This window comes from Bos grunniens, chromosome 23 (genome assembly GCF_055505025.1).
Source record: "Bos grunniens cultivar Pamir isolate PY7600 chromosome 23, Bosgru_T2T1.0, whole genome shotgun sequence".
Taxonomy (NCBI): domain Eukaryota; kingdom Metazoa; phylum Chordata; class Mammalia; order Artiodactyla; family Bovidae; genus Bos; species Bos grunniens.
Window position 1 is genome coordinate 39,367,430 of NC_141187.1, and position 18,126 is coordinate 39,385,555.

The window sequence follows — 18,126 nt, forward strand, 5'->3', positions numbered from 1 at the left end:
TAAAAATGCCATCTCTTCCATCTATTCATCTATCTGGCTTTGGCATGATAGTCACTACCATGTCGCTAGCCATCGCAGTGACCTGTGAAGATGTTCATGTCCCTGTCTGGGTGCCAAAGAAAAGGAGCAGGCAGTCTGCATGCACACTGTCCCAAAGAAGACATACAGATGGCCAACAGATACGCGACAAGATGTTCAATGTCACTACTCACCAGGGGAATGCAAATCAAAACCACAGTGAGATACCACCTCACACCTGCCGGAATGGCTATTTCAAAAGGATAACAAGGATTGACAAGGGAACCCTTATGTGCTGTTGATGGGACTATAAACTGGTGCAACCACGGTGGGAAACAGTACGGAGATTCCTCAAAGAATGGAAAAAATAGAACTGTCATGTAATTCAGCAATTCCTCTCCTGGATATTTACTCAAGAAAACAAAAACACTAGTTAGAAAAAAAGATATAGGTACCTCGATGTTCTCTGAAGCATTGTTTACAGTAGCCAAGATAGAGAAGCAACCTCAGTGCCTGTGAATAGATGAATGGATAAAGGAGATATAGTATATAAATCCAATAGAATATTTTTCAGCCACAAAAAGGATGAAATCCTGCCGTTTCTGACGACATGGGTGGACCTGAAGGGTATTATGCTACGTGAAATAAATCAGAGAAAGACAAATGCTATTTGATGTCACTTATACGTGCAGTCTAAAACAGAAGACAGAACAGAGTTATAGATACAGAGAACAAACAGGCGGTTGCCAGTGGGGAGAGGGGAAAGTAATAGGTGAGGGAAACTAACAAATCTAAACTTCTGGTTCTAAAATAAGTGAGTACAGATATAAAATGTACAGAGAGGCGAATATAGTCAATAGCTATGTAATATTGATGTATGGTGATGTAACTAGACTCATTGTGATCATTTTGAAATATATAGAAATATGGAATTATTATGGTGTAAATGAAACTTACATAGTGTTGTAGGTCAATTATGTGTCCAAAGCAAGCAAGCAGTCTCATAGAAAAAGAGATCAGAGTTGTTACCAGAGGTGGGGAGTGGATGAAGGTAGTCAAAGGGAACACACTTGCAGTTGTAAGATAAATAAATACTCGGGATGAAATGTACACCATGCTAAATATAATCAACACCGCTGCCAAGTCGCTTCAGTCGTGTCCGACTCTGTGCGACCCCATAGACGGCAGCCCGCCAGGCTCCCCCGTCCCTGGGATTCTCCAGGCAAGAATACTGGAGTGGGTTGCTATTTCCTTTTCCAGTGCATGAAAGTGAAAAGTGAAAGTGAAGTCACTCAGTCGTGTCCAACTCTTAGCGACCTCATGGACTGCAGCCTACCAGGCTCCTCCGTCCATGGGATTTTCCAGGCAAGAGTACTGGAGTGGGGTGCCGTTGCCTTCTCCAATAATCAACACTGCTGTATGTTATGTATGAAAGTTGTTCGCTGAGTAAATCCTAAGAGTGTAGGATTCATCACAAGGAAAAAAGGTTTTTTTTTTTTTTTCTGTTTATTTCATTATGTATCTCTAAGAGGTGATGGATATTCCCCAAATGTACTGTGATAATTGTTTTGTGATGTATGTCATTCGTATCATTACGCTGTACACCTGAAACTTACACAGTGCTGTGTGTTAATAACATCTCAATAGAACTGGAAGGAGAAAAAAACAAGGACTCAACATACCCCCAGGAGCTTCCTGGGATGCTGGGAGTCCTACAGAGGAAAAATGCCTTTCTGGGGCAGAAAAATACTCTGTGTATTATCTATAGGTTTGTCTGAGCATTTATTCCTTTGGGGACTTGTTCTAAATTTTGCTCACTCGGGGAAGTTGGGTCTCCCATGGTGATCAGACACCTTGCTATTTCTAAGGCTGAGCATTTGTAGATGTGGATATCTGTTGTGTTGTTTACTGTTCTTAGTCTGCCGTGTCTGTTCCCACAAAGATTCCAAAGCCTCTCTGAGCACCCTTGAGTCATTTTCTCTAGGTACTCTTCCAGTTCACAGGGTTGCCGCTTATGCCCCGCACAGGCAGACCTTGGAGATATTGGGGGTTCAATTACAGACGACTGCAATAAAGCGAGTATTGCATTTTGATTTCCCAGTGCATACAAAAGTTATGTTTACACTATACTGTAGTCTGTTAAATGTGCAATCGCATTGTGTCTAAAAAACCAATATGCACACCTCAGTTAAAAAATAACTTATTGCTAAAAATTGCCAACCATTATCTGACTACACAGGGTTGCCACAAGCCTTCAATTCGTAAAAAAACATTACCTGTGAAGCTCAGAGACGTGAAGTGCAATCAAGAGGTATGCCTGTATAGTGTTCCCATTTCACTCTTAAACTTAGGTAGAAAGCCAGTGTGCCAAGTTTCTTCGTTTCTTGACCTGACTTACGGAAATTCTTTTTTTTTACTCCTTATTCTTTCATATTAATCCAGGAGCCTAACTCTTAGTGTCATGACTCTGTTATTCCTTCTCTCCTTTGCTGAAGATAGAGATTGTTAACCCCTTCTGGTTTTTTAAATTGTTTTATATTTGTAAAATAAGAAGTTGGAACTGTTTTTGTAGGGGAAGTAGGAAGAAGAAAGTGAGCTCTATAGAACCGCAGTAAAATTTGCCCTGGAGAACACTCCCCATAAGTTGTGGGAGAGCCCTTTAGATGCTTGTACTAGATGTATCCATATATTTTGTTTTGGAAATTTCACAATTATCCTAACAGTTATCTTTCCCACTTCCTCATTTTACAGACAGGAAGGGCTTGGTTCCTCGAGATTACAGCAGTAGTCCAAGGACACCCTAGGTAACTCATGGCAGAACTGGCTGTCAGACTCCAAAGTCCATGCTGTTTCCTATATGGTGTGTTTACTGTTTTGCTCGTGTCTTCAGAATTAGTAAAACATGACCGTAGTGAAAAGACTAGATCCCTGGATTACGGTTATTGCACACAGATTTCCATTATTGCGCTTAATCACTCAATTGTGTCTGACTCTTTACGACCCCATGGACTGTAGCCCACCAGGCTCCTCTGTCCATGGGATTCTCCAGGCAAGAATACTGGAGTGAGTTGCCACTCCCTTCTCCAAGGGATCTTCCTGATCCAGGGATCGAAGCCAGGTCTCCTACATTGTAGACAGATTCTTTACCATCTGAGCTACCAGGAAAGCCCAGAGTTGCCATTGGTCGGTGTTTAAATATTCCAGAAATCTTGAGAATCCTCTCTTATGTCCTGGGAAGGACTTTATATTCACATCTGAATGAGCAAGTTGTGATGTTCAAAGATGTCTTAGTGGAATAAACATAGGAAGTTATTTTTATCCTGAAGATGTTTAAGTTTGAAATAAATATTTCTAACCAACTTGGTAAATAGTTTTATAACCATATTTACAGGCTGCAGGTTTTGCTTAAAACTGAATGGCTTATGCTCTGCTTTCCATTTGTTGGAGTGTGGAGCTTGTTTAATTACCTGGAAAGTAAGTTAATCGGGAATTACTCAAGGCACTATGGTTTTTCTCCTGACTTCCTGATTAGTTTATTTACTTTTGGAAGTAGATGCTTGCTCTCTCTTATGGCTTTCTTAAGTCCCCTACTCAGAGTTTAAACTCCTTTACATTGTTCAAGGTGTACTTTGATAGAATATTCTAATTTGTGCTACTTCTTCAAAGATTTCGTCAGGGCTCTACTTAAAAATGATGATGTTTCAGGCTGACCTTATTAACCCTCCAGATTCAGATCCAGCGAACAACCAGGGAATAACTTGCCCGGTAAACTTGCTTCCAAGAAGCTGTGCTTATCCATTCCCCACAGGGTCACAGTATTGCTTCGCTTTCTGTTTCTCATTCTCTCACTCTGGGCTGCAGGAAGGGTGGTGACCCTCAGGACATATGGATTTGTAGTTGCTTGGACCTGGAGAATGTAGGCAGCAGCAAGAGGTATGTTGGAAGCATCATTGGAGATGGAAGACTTACTGGTACAGCCACTATGGAAAACAGTGTGGAGAGTCCTCAGAAAACTAAAAATAGAATTACTGTATAATTGACCAATCCCACTTCTCGGTATATTTACAAAGGAAATGAGATCACTGTCAAAGAAATATCTACATCCGCATCCTCCTGTTCAGCCCCTCCCCCGACCCCCCTCCACCAAGAAAAAGGAAGTCTTGCCATTTGTCAGGAGTGGATGAACCCTGAGGGCATTATGCGAAGTGGGATGAGTCAGTCAGATACAGACAGACAAAAACTGTATGATCTCACTTATGTGTGGAATCTAGAAGAGCTGGCTTCATGTTGAAATACCCATGATCATATTGAAAAGTTATGGACTCTTGTTCCCTGGGGCAGTGAGCTTGGTGGGAGGGAGGAGATAGATTACCTACAGATGAAGACAGAGCTGAAGCTTCCAGCAAACTCCAGGCCTCTCACATTCCCGCCCCACCATCTTCCTTCCTCTCAATCATTTATGGATGTGACCCAGTACAAAGACAGGGAGTCAGAGCTGGTGTTAACTCCCTGTTTTTTTCAGTTTTTATAGGTGAAAGTGAAAACATGAAAGTCGCTCAGTCACATCCGACTCTTTGAGACCCCACGGACTATACAGTCCAAGGAATTCTCCAGGCCAGAATACTGGAGTGGGTAGCCTTTCCCTCCTCCAGGGAATCTTCCCAACCCAGGGATCAAACCCAGGTCTCCTGTATTGCAGGTGGATTCTTTACCAACTGAACTCAGTGTTTATATTGGAGCATAGTTGATTAACAATGTTGTTGTTAATTTCAGGTATACAACAAACTGACTCAGTTATTCATGGATCTATTATTTTGCAAATTCCTTTCCCATTTAGGTTATTACAGAATACTGAGTAGAGTTCCTTGTGCTATAAAGTAGGTCCTTGTCCTTGTTGGTTATCTATTTTAAATATAGCAGTGTGTACATGTTAATCCCAAACTCCCAGTCTATCCTCCACCCTCTCCATCCCACCTCCTGGTAACCATAAGTTCATTCTCTAAGTCTGGAGTCTATCTCTGTTTTGTAAAAAAGTTCATTTGTATCATTTTTTTAAAAAAGATTCTGCATATAAGTGATACCATATGATATTTGCCTTTTTTGCTGACTTCATTTAGTGTGATAATCCCTAGGTACATCCATGTTGCTGCAAATAGCATTATTTCATTCTTTTTAATGGCTGAGTAATATTCCATTGTATATACATCCCACATCTTTATCCATTCATTTGTCGATGTACGTTTAGGCTGCTTCCGTATCTTGGCTATTGTAAACAGCACTGTGATGAAATTGGGGTGCATGTATCCTTTTATGAACCATGTTTTTCTCTGGATATATGCCCAGGAGTGGGATCGTGGGCTCGTATGGTAGCTCCACTTTTAGTTTTTAAAGGAACCTCCATATTCTTCTCTATTATGTCTGTACCAATTTATATTCCCACCAACTGTATAGAGGTGTTCCCTTTTCTCCACACCCTCTCCAGCATTTATTGTTTGTAGATTTTTTGATTATGGCCATTCTGACTGGTGCAAGGTGATATCTTATTGTGGTTTTGTATTCTAGTATTTCTCTAATAATTAGCAATGTTGAATCATGTGCCTCTTGGCCATCTGTCCTCACTGCCTTTTAAGACTTTTCATCTGTTGAATGGAAATGATAATGGACCTGCGTCATGGTTTTGTTAAAGGAATGAAATGAAAAAATAGGGAAAATGCTAAGACTATAGGGAGTATAATTTTGATTATCGTGTGTTGGGCTCTGACCTAGGTGCTGGGCTTACAGAGATGAGTAAAACTTGTTCCTTGCCTACAGAGAACTCAAACATAGCTAGAATATAGATTCACACACAAATTGCCATTATGTTAAAATATTAGATACCTATAGTAGTATAGGGGCTTTCCTGGTGGCTCAGACAGTAAAGAATCTGCCTGCAATATGGGAAGCACAGGTTGAGAAGATCCCCTGGAAAAGGGAATGGCTATCCACTCCAGTATTCTTGCCTGGAGAATTCCTTGGACAGAGGAGTCTGGCAGGCTATAGTCCAAGGGGTCACAGAGTCAGACACGACTGAGCGACTGATCACACACAGAATATAACTGGTAAGCAGAACAGAAATACTGATATTGGGTAGTCATTCTCTTTGTCTCCCACATAGGAGACTTTCTCTGCAAATTCAGAATTGAATCAGAAATAGATGGAGTCTGCTGGTGGACATCATGGTCATGGTGATGGAGCCAGGCTGACCAGATAGGCCCAGCTGCATCATTTGTCTGTACCCGGATGGGCTGGCTGTAGTACCTCTTTACCTATTTGGTGTTCATGTAGTCAACTATTTTGTCCTTTTTCCCTTGTTTAATAAAATCCTGGCAGACTTCTCCTTTCTGTAAACACATTGTCTAGATCATAGTACTGTGGAGTGTCGTGAAAGTTGCTCAGTCATGTCTGACTCTTGGCGACCCCATGGACTATACAGTCCATGGAATTCTCCAGGTCAGAATACTTGAGCAGGTAGCCTCTTTCCTTCTCTAGGGAATCTTCCCAACCCAGGGATCGAACCCAGGTCTCCTGCATTGCAGGCAGATTTTTTACCAGCTGAGCCACAAGGGAAGTCAAGCCGTGGACTAGATAACAGTTTATTTTAGTTACATTCTAGCCTGGAGGGTAGGACCACCTGGCAGGCTCCTTGAGTGAGAGAGTGAAGAGGGGCCCAGAGGACAGGGATTTCTCTCTGGCTGCAGTCATATCCTTGGCCCTTTGCAGAGGGGTGGGAGATAAGGCCAGGGGGTTTCCAGTGTCTGGAGAGCTCTGTGTGTCAATTTGTTCTTTTTTATAAATATAATACCAACTGTTGCCATTGTGTTACCTGAATTTTTCTCCACCAATGAAAAATTCTCCATCATTTTCCATAATAAATATTGGGGTTTGAGAGTTTCATTTTCGCCCCCTCCAGTGGGTTGTGAATCAGTTGAGACGTGCACAGGTGTCATCTAGGGTGCTTGATAATGTCTTCGATAGTGAGAGAGCTCAAACAGAGCTGGGGACCGTAAATGTGAGAGCTCTTGCAACCTGAACTGAGCTGATTTATCCTGATGATAGATGTGCGTGTTGTTAATCCCTTCCTTCAATTTGTGTAGGTGTAACATAGTTTCTCAATGGTCTGAGGCATTGTGAACGTACACACCTGTGCCCTTGAGTCATGCTCTGTGTTGGAAGCATAGTCTTCACTTTGGATGGCCCCTCCTTCATCACCTGGTCCCCATGGAGATGTGAGCTCTCTCCTCTGGATGCCCGTGGGCTTCCTGTCTCCTGTGTTTGAGGACAAGATGATGCCTTATGCTTTAGGGGCTTCCTAAAGAATCCACCTGCCAATGCAGGAGACATAAGAGACATGGATTTGATCCCTGGGTCATGAAGATTTCTCTGGAGAAGGAAATAGCAACTCACGCCAGCATTCTTGCCTGGGAAATCCCATGGACTGAGGAGCCTGGCGGATTACAGTCCAGGGGATCGCAGAGAGTCAGACACAACTGAAGTGACTTAGCATGCATGCACGAATATGTGCTTTTTGGTCTGTTGTATTGATACTTGCTTTATCCCTTTCTCTAGAAGGTGGGAACCAGAGCGCCTGTCCTTTTTCTACCATGGCACCATCCTGAACTCTGGGACTAGTTATTTAATTGAATACATTTAAGTGATGACTTTTCATCCACCTTAGAGTTCAAGAGAGAAGAAAATAAGATGGAGAGAAAAGGCCAGCAGTTGAAAATAGAATAAAATGGGAGCAGGGATTTCTCTGGTGGGCCAGTGGTTAAGACTCTGTGTGATTCCAGTGCAAGGGTTATGGGTTCCATCCCTGGTCAGGGAACAGGCTCCTCAGTCCATGGGATTTCCCAGGCAAGAATGCTGGCGTGGGTTGCTATTTCCTTCTCCAGAGAAATCTTCATGACCCAGGGATCAAATCCATGTCTCTTATGTCTCCTGCATTGGCAGGTGGATTCTTTAGGAAGCTCCTAAAGCATAAGGCATCATCTTGTCCTCAAACACAGGAGACAGGAAGCCCACGGGCATCCAGAGGAGAGAGCTCACATCTCCATGGGGACCAGGTGATGAAGGAGGGGCCATCCAAAGTGAAGACTATGCTTCCAACACAGAGCATGACTCAAGGGCACAGGTGTGTACGTTCACAATGCCTCAGACCATTGAGAAACTATGTTACACCTACACAAATTGAACCATGCAGTGTGGGCCCCCCCCCTAAAGAACAAAGTCAGAGCAGGAAGAAGGAAGACAGAGGGAACCTGATAATAAAGAGGTGAAAGAAAAGAAATGTTTAAAAAGGAAAGAGGTGACACGGGGCTGAGACTTGTGCTTCCTCCTGCACTGAGATGGCCCTGCCCCCTGTGAGTGGCTCTGATCACTCTTGTGTTGGGGGGAGGGGTACTTAACGAGGAGGGTCACCACAGCAGTGACCAGAGTGTTACCCCTAATTCAGAACTCTCTATTCAGCCACCAAAATGGGAAACAGCCTCAACAGGCCAGTCCTTTGGCAGCTGTGAAGTAGACAAGATTACATTATCTGGTTTCTATTTTCAGCCTGCCGTTAACACTGCCTAAAACTGATCATTTCAAGGCAATCATTTGCTACTATTTCTGTTTTCATTATATGTCTCCTTAGGCTCACTGCTTCTCGGGTGGTGCTAGCGGTATGCAGGAGACATAAGAGACGAGGGTTCGATCCCTGGGTTGGGAAGAATCCCTGAAGGAGGGCACAGCAACTCACTCCAGTATTCTTGCCTGGAGAATCCCATGGCCAGAGGAACATGGTGGGCTACAGTCCAGTCCATGGGGTTGCCAAGACTTGGACGTGATTGAATTGACTTAGCAGGTACAAGCACAGGCTCAGTTTGGGTGACATCAGAGTGGTTTCTGATCATTTCAGTTTCTTTCATTCTTAAATTTTAAGTTCTGTTGAAGTCTTCCTAAACGTCCAGGCGGAAAACACAAGTTTACATAAGGGTATGCCATTTATTAAATAGAAGTTTTCATTAAATTCACTTGTCTGTGGATACACTGTAGGTTTTTAAGTTAGAAGATGAACATTAACAAGTAATTGGTGTTTGTTGGGTGGTAGAAAGAAGCGTTGGTGTCCTATTTAAAGGCTAGACATTTAAATAACATTTAGCGTAGCTCAGAGTGAAACTTTGTGGGCTGATTCATCAAGTGCAGATGATTTTTGAGTTTAATTAGCAAAATACCAGAGCAGCTGATTCTGTTGGGCGGGAGCAGAATGTGGGGTGTAGGAGATCCAGGGCTACAGGTGGTTATTGGAACAAGCAGGGGGTTAGTTAGCTGCCCATGAGGCCTGAGTGTCCACACTGGGAGGCCCTGGAGAGATGACAGGAAGGGGAAAACAGTGGAAAATGCCAGGACATTTTCATGGGGAAGGACAGGAGAATCGGGTAACATAGGAAGATGGCCAGTAGGTGAGAGTGTGGAGGGATTGGAAGTGATTGGAAAAAGGAATTGGGGGGAATTAAAGCAGGTTCAGTGACATTAAACTACATCAGAGTTTTATTGAAAAGAGCCTGAGAAGTGTCTAGTTTTTGAGCAGTGCCACAACTATCTAGATAAGGATCCACTCTTCAAGGAAGAAACAGTCTAGAGTGGAGGTGGCCTGAACACAGACACTTAGGGGACCAGACAGGATGTGATGGGTGCAATGTGCGGGCATGATGCAACTGCAGAGGCTGCCAAAGGGAGGGAGGGAGATACAGCGCTTGGCTTCTCTGATTTGTTGAAGGAAGCTATTGGCTTTTTCTTTTTTTTTTAAAATCCAGCTCTTGGGGCTTCTCTGGCAGTCCAGTGATTAGGGAGCTGTGCCTCAGGGGGCATGCGTTCAGTTCCTGGTTGGGGAGCTAGGATCCCACATACTGTGCAGTATGGCCAAGGGGGGGAAAAATGTAAAATCTAACTCTCAGCAAATCCCTGATAGAAACCAGGCACCCACTGTAGGTTTGGTGAGCTACACTTTTAAGACTGGCCGTTCAGTGGGATGACCTTGCTCCACTCATTGTTTTGATGTCAGTACAATGAATTTATTTCCTGTGCTGTTGGTATAGTCTTTACATGAAGTGGATCGGTTTACATGAAGTGGGTCAGTTCATCATCACCTGTCAGATGTCAGTCAGCCTTAGGCTGAGTCACTTTATCAAGCCAAAGCACAGAAAGCATTTATAAGTATTTTTGAGTTAGAAAGGATATTATGGATCATTAATATGATCTCCTGATTTTTCCTATTGGAAAGCTTAGGACCTCAGGGGCTAATGACTGTCTAATGTTCAGTGCATAATCGTTGTTGACTTCAGCCCACAATGAGCCTGTCTCAGACCTAGTCTGTGTCTGGTCCAAGATTAGGCAATGGGTATCCACACTCTGACACTAGGTGTGCTTGACAGGGACATCACGTTTAGAAGAACAGCAACGACTACTTTTTAAATATTTCCCAGAATCCTGTGGTCCTTTTCTAACACTGTCATGTTTTTGTGGCCAAGTATTGCCCTGGGATCTCTTTGGAGGGAATGATGCTGAAGCTGAAACTCCAGTACTTTGGCCATCTCATGCGAAAAGCTGATTCATTGGAAAAGACTCTGATGCCGGGAGGGACTGGGGGCAGGAGAAGGGGACGACAGAGGATGAGATGGCTGGATGGCATCACTGACTCAATGGACGTGAGTCTGAGTGAACTTCGGGAGTTGGTGATGGACAGGGAGGCCTGGCGTGCTGCGATTCATGGGGTTGCGAAGAGTCGGACACGACTGAGTGACTGAACTGAACTGAACTGATTGCAACCGTGGAATCTTCATAGTGTTAACAGTAGGTAGCCATGGCAGGTTCAGCTTTTGCTCTAAAGAAAAATGGTGTCATGTGGGGGTGGCTTTGGAAGGCCATTCGTTGAATACACAGTAACCACTGTGTGTACATTACCTGCACACTGGAGGGACTTTCCTGGTCATTCTGTGATGGTGCCCCTTACCTGCCGCCTCCTCTTCCCCATAGAATTTACATCCCTGGAAAACTGGTAGCAGGAGGCAGGAACTTCTGCCTTGTGCCCTGGAATGGTCTGACTTAAATGTCAAACAAATAGAAAAACCACAATAGGAGACAGGAAATTGCATCTTGGCTTAATAGGCTTTTGAGGTGAGTAATTTTTTTTTTATGTTTACACCACTGAAAAAACTATAGACTCTAGAGCAGCGGTCCCCAACCTTTTTGGCACCAGGGACCAGTTTCATGGAAGACAATTTTTCCACAGACTGGAGGTAGCGGGCAGGTAGGAATGGTTTCAAGACGGTTCAAGCGCTTTACACTTATTGTGCATAGAAAAAGCAAGAGAGTTCCAGAAAAGCATCTGCTTCTGCTTCATTGACTATGCTAAAGCCTTTAACTATGTGGATCACAACAAATTGTGGAAAATTCTGAAAGAGATGGGAATACCAGACCACCTTACTTGCCTCCTAAGAAATCTGTATGCAGGTCAAGAAGCAACAATTAGAACCAGACATAGAACAACAGACTGGTTCCAAATTAAGAAAGGAGTATGTCAAGGCTGTATATTGTCACCCTGCTTATTAACTTGTATGCAGAGTACATCATGCCAAATGCCAGACTGAAGCACACGTGGGAATCAAGATTGCCAGGAGAAATATCAATAACTTCAGATACGCAGATGACATCACCCTTATGGCAGAAAGCTAAAAGGAACTGAAGAGCCTCTTAATGAAGGTGAAAGAGGAGAGTCAAAAAGTTGGCTTAAAACTCTGCATTCAAAAAACTAAGATCATGGCATCTGATCCTGTCACTTCACTTCATTGCAAATAGCTGGGGAAACAATGGAAACAGTGAGAGCTTTTATTTTCTTAGGCTCCAAAATCACTGCAGATGGTGTTTGCAGCCATGAAATGAAAAGACATTCCTTGGAAGAAAACTATGACCAACTTAGCATATTAAAATGCAAAGACATTACTTTGCTGACAAAGGTCTGTCTAGTCAAAGCTATGGTTTTTCCAGTGGTCATGTATGGATATGAGAGTTAGACCATAAAGAAAGCTGAGTGCCAAAGAATTGATGCTTTTGAACTGTGATGCTGGAGAACACTCTTGAGAGTCCCTTGGACTGCAAGGAGATCCAACCAGTCCATCCTAAAGGAAATCAGTCCTGAATATTCATTGGAAGGACTGATGCTAAAGCTGAAACTCCAGTACTTTGGCCACCTGATATGAAGAACTGACTCATTGGAAAAGACCCTGATGCTGGGAAAGATTGAAGGCAGGAGGAGAAGGGGATGATAGAGGATGAGATGCTTGGATGGATGGCATCACTGACTCGATGGACATGAGTTTGCACAAACTCCTGGAGTTGGTGATGGACAGGGAAGCCTGGTGTGCTGCAGTCCATGGGGTCGCAGAGTCGGACAGGATTGACTTGAACTGATTGATACTTACTGTGTACTTTGTTTCTATTATTACATCAGCTCCACCTCAGATCATCAGGCATTGGATCCAGGAGATTGGAAGCATGAATGGATTACATGTAAAACCCAAAGGACTTTCCCCTCCACACTGAGAGAAAGTAGCTTTAATGCTCAGCTGCACCTTTAAAATCTTTTAGACAACTGCAAGACCTGAGTCTTGTGAGTGACACCTGATGCCCGCTAATCTGCCCTGTTGCCATTGAACCTGCTGCCAGGGACTTAGGAAGCTGGCATCAGAGTAAAGGAAGGAGGAAAGCCAGGTGGTAGTGGTGGCAACAGATAGGCTGAAGCTTTGGGCAGCGGGGAACAAAGTGAGAAGATAAGCAGAAAGTTTTAGAGAAAGCTGACATTTTAGGATGATGTCTCAGAAACCTTTGCCAAGTTTCACGAGCAATCCCAATGTTGTGCTTTGGTGTATTGTCCATATCAACATATCTTGGATTTTTTAAATAGGCATTCTTGTTATTATAATGTCCTCAAGACAGTTCTGAACCCTTCTGTTTGCTGCTTAATAAGCTCATGAAGCAAGAGAGAAGGTGACGGCCTGACAATTATAGGCTAATTCACTGGCTAAAGGTGAGTAAGCACCAGCCTATTGTTAATTGTCGAAATACCAACAACTAAGTTCTTTATTAGTATTTTCTTCCAGGTAGTGACTAAGGGCAGGTCATTCTTGATGACAGGCTAGACTGTCAAAATTTTCAGTGTTTCTAAATGTGTGAAAAGTGAAAGTTCGTTCCACAGTATGTCCGACTGTGTAATCCCATGGGCTGGAGAGCCTGCCAGGCTCCTCTGTGGAATTCTCCAGGCAAGAGTACTGGAGTGGGTTGCCATTTCCTTCTCCAGGGGATTTTCCTGACCCAGGGGTTGAAGCCAGGTCTCCTGCATTGCAGGCAGATTCTTTACCAACTGAGCTACTAGCAGATAGCTTTATGAACTATCCGATGCTACCCATTTTTTATAGTTAACAATTACGAGGTTATAGGGCTTCAGTGGGCCAGTGGTAAAGACTTTGCCTTCCAGTGCAGGGGCTGCAGGTTCCATCCCTGGTCAGGGAGCTAAGACCCCACATGCTTGGGGCTCAAAACCAAAAGGTAAAGCAGAGGCAATATTGTAACAAATTCAAGAAAGACTTTAAAAATGGTCCACTCCCCCCAAAAAATCTTTAAAAAATTATGATGCTAGACCTTTTATCATATTTGAAATGGAGTAAATATTGATGGTAAATGTCAGTATCTCTTCTGCATCTTACTTTGGGACTGCTTAAAGCTTCAACTTTAAAAAAAAGTTAGCTTATAACTACACCACTGCATTGTATTAATCGTAAAACAAACAAAATATAAAATGCACACACCCCCATAGTCAAGCTTCAAATAGCTCTTTGCCAACAGCACTTATGAGGCTGTTGTCTACTCAGCATGTGTTGCAATTACATGTATCATTTTCAACAGGTGATTTTTTTTTTTCTTGAGTTTCAAGAAAAGACGAGTTTCTGTTAAGAACCTAAACTTAAAATTCTCCATTTAAGAGAAAGCAGTGTCTCTGCTACAGATAATTTCTCTCTTAGGGCCTTTCTGGCTTTGCTATTTTTATTAATTAAAAGGCTGTTTTTGTGGGGTCTTAAAAGAGACCAGCTTTTAGGGGAGGGACTGGTTTTTGGATACGTCTCTATTTCTTCTCCTGGCCCGCAGACATCTTTACCCTGCATCCTGAACTTACCAAGGTGTGGCTTTGCTGGGGACTCTCTTTCTTGACTGTCTTACTAAATGATAACGTCCAGGATGAATTAATTTGCCTCTTGTGGATGTCACTGCCCTTCTGGCACATCCCCATCATGTCAGACATGAAAATAGAAATCGAAGGAATTTAAAAGTAGTAGCTAACTTTTTGCTTTGAAAATTCCTCATCATTGGCTTGTTGTTGTTCAGTTGCTAAGTTGTGTCTAGCTCTTTTGTGACCCCATGGACTGTAGTCCACCAGGCTCCTCTGCCCATGGGATTCTCCACGCAAGAGTACTGCAGTGGGTTACCATTTCCTCCTGCACGGGGCCTTCCCAGATCAGAGATGGAACCCACTTCTCCTGCACTGGCAGGCAAGTTCTTTGCCACTGAACCACCTGGGAACCCCTCCGTCATTGGCTGCTTGGTATTATTTTTATTCAGCAAGGATCCCGTGACTGGAACTGTTTTCAAGTACTCTTGATTTCCTCAAGATGCTCACAAGAAGCAACTCTTTCTTCTTGAGCCCCGAGTCACCTCCCAGTGGTGCATACAGCAGGGGACCTGGTGCCCTGAGTGGTGTCAGGGGTGGCATCTGGAGGTGACCGGAGAAGCTGTGCAGCACACCCTTTCATAGATTGGTGGCTTGGGTTCCTGGACTCCTAACACTTTTTTCCCCATTTCTGTCTCAGATATCTTAATTTTCCTCTTTCAAGTATACTAAACAGCAGGAACCATATTCTGAGGCTCAGTTCTTAATCTTAAGAACAAGTATGTCCTTACAACCTGGGGGAGGTGACCCACTGACATCTGTGCACAGTGTGTGTGTGTGTGCACACGTGCTCTGGTGCTCAGTTGTGTCCGGCTCTTTGTGACCCCACGGACTGTAGACCACCAGGCTCCTCTGTCCATGTGATTTCCCACGCAAGAATACTGGAGTGGGTTGCCATTTCCTGCTCCAGAGGCTCGTCCCAACCCAGGGATCAAACCCAGGTCTCTTAAGTCTGCTGCATTGGCAGGTGGATTCTTCACCACCTGGAAGTGTGTGTGCATGTGTGTATACGTCTATAGAAATGACATACATAAGAAATACATATGTGTATATATATGTGTGTGTGTATATACATATATAAATGTATGTAGACACGTGTGTGTATGTATCCGTATCTTTCTTGGACCACGATGGATCTGGGGGGCACCATCTGTATTTCAACTTGTATCATCACAGATTTGTTTAGTTAGCATGCTATCATTTCTAAGATTTCCTTCAAACCCTTTGCTCTTTGTAAAACATGCAAATCTCTGCAGAAGTCCTGACAGATATTATTAATCCCATTTTTCATTTGAGTAAGAGAGTGGCCCCAGGTTATTGGGATTAACCAGGTAGGTAGGCTACCAACCACAGTAGCCTGTGGAGCTTGGCCCACAGGATGGAGAGAGAGCTGCTCCCCACTCCCCCGACTCAGTTCAGTTCAGTTGCCCAGATGTATCTGACTCTTTGTGTCCCCATGGACTGCAGCACGCTGGGCTTCCGTGTCCATCACCAACTCCTGGAGCTTGCTCAAACTCATGTTCATCGAGTTGGTGATGCCATCCAACCGTCTCATCCTCTGTCATCGCCTTCTCCTCCTGGCCTTCAGTCTTTCCCATCATCAGGGTCTTTTCCAATGAGTCAGTTCTTCAAAACTCCAAAGTATTGGAGTTTCAGCTTCAGCATCCCCACTTTCTCCCCACTTGGCCTGGTGTGTATTGATGTGTAGGACAGGTTCCTTGGGCATTGAGAAGGGGTGGGTGGAATGTGAGAACATCAGGGTAGATTGGCCTTTGCTTTTCAACTTGAGAGAAAAAGGAAATCAAGCAGTCTTCTTATTAGCAAAGCCCGGATTTAATTTTCCTTTGACTCACATAGCTGTGATCTACTGTAAAGCCAAGAGAAACTAGAGTCGTTCTTTGGAACCACCAGTTGTGGGCGCCACTGACTGATACTCTTTGCGGCCATCTTAGTGTTCCTCCTTTCTGTCTTAGATTTTCTTTAGCTTTCTTTTATGGGCCTTTTCTTATTTATTCATTTGTTCTACAGAGATTAAATATTTACCACATGCCAGGGACTGTGCTAGGTGCCAGGGATCCAAAGAGTAATAAGTCATTAAGTTTCTGCCCACGAGACCCTCACATTCTATTGGAAAAGTAGACTTTATCTAGCATTTGAATTGTTTATTCTGCCAATTCTAGGACCTCATCTGATTTTTATTTTATTTTTTTTATTCTTCCAATTTTATTTTATTTTTAAACTTTACATAATTGTATTAGTTTTGCCAAATATCAAAATGAATCCGCCACAGGTATACATGTGTTCCCCATCCCGAACCCTCCTCCCTCCCCATACCATCCCTCTGGGCCGTCCCAGTGCACCAGCCCCAAGCATCCAGCATCATGCATCGAACCTGGACTGGCAACTCGTTTCCTACATGATATTTTACATGTTTCATTGCCATTCTCCCAAATCTTCCCACCCTCTCCCTCTCCCACAGAGTCCATAAGACTCATCTGATTTTTAGAACCGTCTTGTAAGACAGCGGTCCCCAACCTTTTTGGCACCAGGAACCCGTTTCGTGGAAGACAAGTTTTCCACGGATGGGGATCATGGTTTCGAGATGATTCACGTGCACTTTATTTCTGTTGTATTTCTTACTACATCAGCTACACCTCAGATCATCAGGCATTAGATCCCAGAGGTTGGGGACCCCTGTTGTAAGAAGCAGCAGTTAAACCATGTTCTCTTTGTCGTTTATTTACTTCCCTACCCCAACATTTTTGTCTTTCTCCTTTCTCTGTGTTTTAAACCCTCTATCCCTAAATATTTACTGGCACTGCCTAGTTATTCATGTAATACTCATATTTAAAGATTTGCCCAGTTTCTGGTCTGTCTCTTCCTAAGTGAAACAAAATTTTTAATCTCCTTTGTGTCCTCCTACTTATGAACAGCCAAATGTATTCTGACTCTATTTCAGATATTTTCCAAAATGAGTCATTAATCGTTTTTGATGAAATGTTTCCACTCAATTGTGGTGTCTTTTAAAAACCAGTTTGAATCCCTATGATTATTTTATGGAATTTAAAAATTCAAATCCTGGATTAAGTTTCAGAAGACATTTTTCTTATACGGGAACAGAGATCTAGAAAAGACCAGCTTCTACTACTCAGAGACCACAAAATTCCAATTTTGTGTGACATGGAGAACTTACCTTTTCTTCATAGAGTCCATCTAGGAAACCAAAAGATATTTATACGTTTCTATACTTTTAGCGTTTTTCCCCATATGTTTATGTGCATCTTTTCATATTGAAATGTTTATTAAGTATATGATTATAGATGTGCTTCAAGATTTTATACATACACACACACGTATTTTTCATTTATGTGTTTGCAGGACTTCTCACTATAGCTGTCCTGGGAACTTAACTTTTCTTGGAACAAGGAAACAAGGCATTTGCTACCTACAGATTCGGAAAGGCAAAAGAGCCAGTTTCACCTCCTTTTTGGTTTTAAGAGCAAGAGTTGAGAAAGCAAGGCAGCAGATCCTCCTTTGATTCTGCAGGTATAGTGTCAGAAAATTGAGGCATCCCTAGGAATTGATTTTTCATAGCAGTTTATACCACAGCATCTTTATTGCCTTCTTTTTTGTTTTCCTTCAGTTCAAAAATGTAAAAGAATTCCCTGCTGTCAGCAGTGCTCCTGGGGATTGTATTGATGGAGTTAGTTGTTGTTCAGTCACTCAGTCATGTTCAACTCTTAGCAGCCCCATGGACTGCAGCATGCCAGGCTTCCCAGTCCTTTACTGTCTCCCAGAGTGTGCTCAAA

General features: G+C 43.1%; 1 protein-coding gene across 18 annotated transcripts in view; it reads left to right on the forward strand.

The window, feature by feature from the left end:
- The window catches only part of MBOAT1 (membrane bound glycerophospholipid O-acyltransferase 1), a 111,210-nt gene that overhangs the window by 20,053 nt on the left and 73,031 nt on the right, over nucleotides 1-18,126 (forward strand). The window contains exon 2 of one of the 18 annotated variants that reach the window (XM_086370096.1): nucleotides 17,696-17,863. The exons of 16 other annotated variants lie outside the window; for them this stretch is intronic. The gene's annotated coding sequence lies outside the window, so the exon portion shown is untranslated. Of the gene's footprint in view, nucleotides 1-17,695; nucleotides 17,864-18,126 lie in introns of those variants that run through there. One more of the 18 variants, XM_086370102.1, reaches the window with a different exon arrangement.